The sequence below is a fragment of the Seriola lalandi genome, unplaced genomic scaffold (genome assembly GCF_002814215.2).
Source record: "Seriola lalandi dorsalis isolate HSWRI2012SDOR001 ecotype SW California unplaced genomic scaffold, Sedor1 jcf7180002054748, whole genome shotgun sequence".
In the NCBI taxonomy this organism is placed as follows: Eukaryota; Metazoa; Chordata; class Actinopteri; order Carangiformes; family Carangidae; genus Seriola; species Seriola lalandi.
Genome location: NW_019525301.1, coordinates 5471412 through 5474614, shown reverse-complemented (window position 1 = coordinate 5474614; position 3203 = coordinate 5471412). Strand labels below are relative to the sequence as shown.

At 42.9% G+C, this 3203-nt stretch overlaps 1 protein-coding gene across 1 annotated transcript in view; it reads right to left on the bottom strand.

Annotated features, from left to right (window-relative positions):
* The window catches only part of nfasca (neurofascin homolog (chicken) a), a 104737-nt gene that overhangs the window by 53593 nt on the left and 47941 nt on the right, over positions 1 to 3203 (bottom strand). The gene's annotated exons all lie outside the window — the stretch shown is intronic.

Genomic DNA, 3203 nt, shown 5'->3' with positions numbered 1-3203 from the left:
ATACATCCATATGCACTTATTCAAAAGTCACAAAGCACTGAACAAGTGCGTCCCAGCCGGGTTTCTTAAGTTGCATTGTGTTGAGCTCTCAGGGCCACTGTACATTTATCATATCCACTGTACTTGATTTTACTCAAGCAGGGAAATGTTTGAAAACATTCATTTATCAATTTATTGTATTTTAAATTGTTTTTATGTATTTGTTTTAGGTATATCCCATCATGTTTTACTTCCCTGTTTCCTGACCTCTCCCTGTTGTCAGAGTCATACTCCCCCCTCTCACTGCTGTGCTGCTCTGGGCTTCTCTTCGTTCTCCAGAAACATACTTTTTCTCTTCTGCCACTTCCACTTTGCCATTTTCCAAACACTGTAAAGCTGCTGTCGGTGAAACTCATTTCACATTAAAATACTCCAGCAGCTTAAGCCCTCCCATTCCTGGAAGGATTTTAATTTGCAACATCTGCAGGAAATGCTTTATCTTCGGTAAAGTGACTGGAATGAATTAGTGGAAGAAACTAGAGTCACCTCCTGGTGGTTGTCTGCCTCCTCCTCTCAGACTAGTTTCAGGTTACCTCCTGTTTATCCAGAGTCAGAGAAAATATCAACTATATGTGTGAAATTTGGTCATGATTCTTGAGTAATGGCTTCAAAATGTTTTGTGAGGTCTCACTGACCTTTGACCTTTGACTACCAAAATGTAATCAGTTCATCCTTGAGTCCAAAGCATGACATAACTACTAACGACATGGTGCTGTGGAAACGTACATCATCATTGAGCCGTTAGCATGCAGGTGATTCCTCCGCTCCGACTGTGTTTTCCTGGCCACCAGGTTTTATTTGTTCATGCATTTGAGACCCTGTTTGAGGATTTAAAACTTCCAGTCTCTGCAAACTGACTTTCCCTTAAAAACCAAACAGAAACCACAGCACAAAATACATGTGGGTTCATGTTGATGGGCTTATTCATAAGGGAACACTTGCTTAAGAGAAGACACTGATGGCGAGAGAAGCATGGCGAGCTGCACCATCACCGTGTTCATATGAATTCTTAATTGTTTCAGCAACTGGAAAATATAAACCATATTTGCTTGTCATGTGGTTGCCATCTTCTATCATTGAACTGGCACATGACAGCAACATGAAAAATCCAGCACACTCCACGCTCTGCATGTTACAGTGCTGCAGCTTAATCCTGAGCCATGTGGCGCTCCCTGATTAGTGACAAACACTCACTGTCTTACATAACCCGCCTCTATTTTTAGTGCGGAGCAAAGAGTCTCTGAAGATGCTTCCTGTCAGTTTTAGGTCGGTTCCAGCGGATCTGGTTCGAGGCTCGGCTCTCATCCTAAACAAAGGGCCTCTGTTGAAGCGCAGGAGACCAGGGCTGCGTTGTGGTGTGTGTGTGTCGTAGTGACAGGCTGATTGTGAGTGAATAAGTGAACGATCCCTTTCGCTGAATGTTTCATGAGCATGAATAGTCAACTGAGTGCATTACTGGAGCACAATGCCTGTCCTGGGAAGAGGAGAGCCAGGATGTGTGCATGGGAGACTGGCTGTGAGTGCCTTATTGTGTGGTTGTGTGTCTGTGTGTGTACAAGAATCTGGGTGAGCGTGCATGTGTATCTGTATGTGCATGTGTGTATGTGTCTTACGTAAAGCCAATCTGTCTCCAAATAAACAATGTACCACTGTCCTGAGCTGGTCATACCCCCACTGATGTAACCACTAGAGACCAAGTGTGTGTGTATGTGTGTGTGTGTGTGTGTGTGTGTGTGTGTGTGTGTGTGTGTGTGTGCGTGTGCGTGCGTGTGTGTTTGTGCATGTGAGCCTGCTCCTAAGTGTGAATTATGTGAATATTTTGATGTGTATAATTGATGTGTAAATCAGGTTTGTGTGAGGAGAATAGAAGACAAAAGGAGGAAGAGGAGGAGGAGGAAAAAACTGTGAATGTGAATGAGGAAGATAAGGAAGATGAGAGGGAGAGACATACAGAAGATAGAGAGGAACAGAAACTGAAGGTGTAGAATAATCCACCAGCTGATTCATGGGTTTCACTGACAGTGGAAATGCAGATGTTTGGATTGGAAAAAAAAACAACATTAACCACATCTGTCTAACCTCCTCAGGACGGATGTGAAAATACTGTGCACAGTACTCTGCTAGGTCATGATAAATTAACTAACTGTGAATCATTTCTTGCTCATTATAGAACAAAAACACATTTAATAAAAAATCAAAATGTCATAAATGTTAAATTGTAAGGACAAAACATAAATATGAATTAACTACTGTTACAGATCATTTCACAGAGATTCACACCAGCAACATCGTCCCAGAAATCCTCCTCTCTAAACTCACCTAGCTCACAGAGACAGACTTTGACTGTGTCTTAGATAGAACAAACAGTCAGACTTCAGACAGACTGAGTCTAAATTCATCTGTTGCACAAAGCACTTTAGTTCTTGACTATCTTAAGCGGATCTGGACCAACACTACAGACCAGTCTGAGATATCTGTGTGAAACTGGCTCCTGTTCTTAAATATTTACACTGGTCACCAGTTACCTGCTGGTTTATAAATCACTCAGTGACATTGGGCCAAAATACATTTATAATCCTCATGAAGAATATGAAACCAGTATAGATTTTAGACCTTTAGGAAGCAGTCAGCTGATAGAACCTACCAGGGTGAAGCTCACTTCAGCTTCTGCTGCACACAGATGGAACCAACTTCCTAATCACGACTATTTCTGAAAAACCTCATGTTATTCTTTCTCCACTGATGTATTTCTGGCTTTTATTGCTTATTCAATGCTTTTTACCCACGTTTAACACTTTGTGTCTGTGTGTGAAAGGTGCTGTATAAATAAAGCCTCCGTGCCTAATGGAGGGACAACATGGGGGGTAGCAGAGAGAGAGAGCTGTCAAAAGCACAGCAGACCACTTGTCAAGCTGATGCTGTGGAGGGGAGGTGGACAGGTGTCACACTGAGTTTATAGGTTTGTTAGAGGGCAGCAGAGGAGCTTTGGGGCAAGACACCGTTCATCTGAACAGGAAGGGGGGTCAGTGACAGAGGGAGGGTGGCTCAGATGAAAATGTATTACTGTGGCCAAGAGAGAGACAGACAGAGTAGGGCAGAGTGGCAGGAGAGCACATCTGAGTGGCACTGTCACTCCTCATAACTGTCATTGTCACAGACATGGG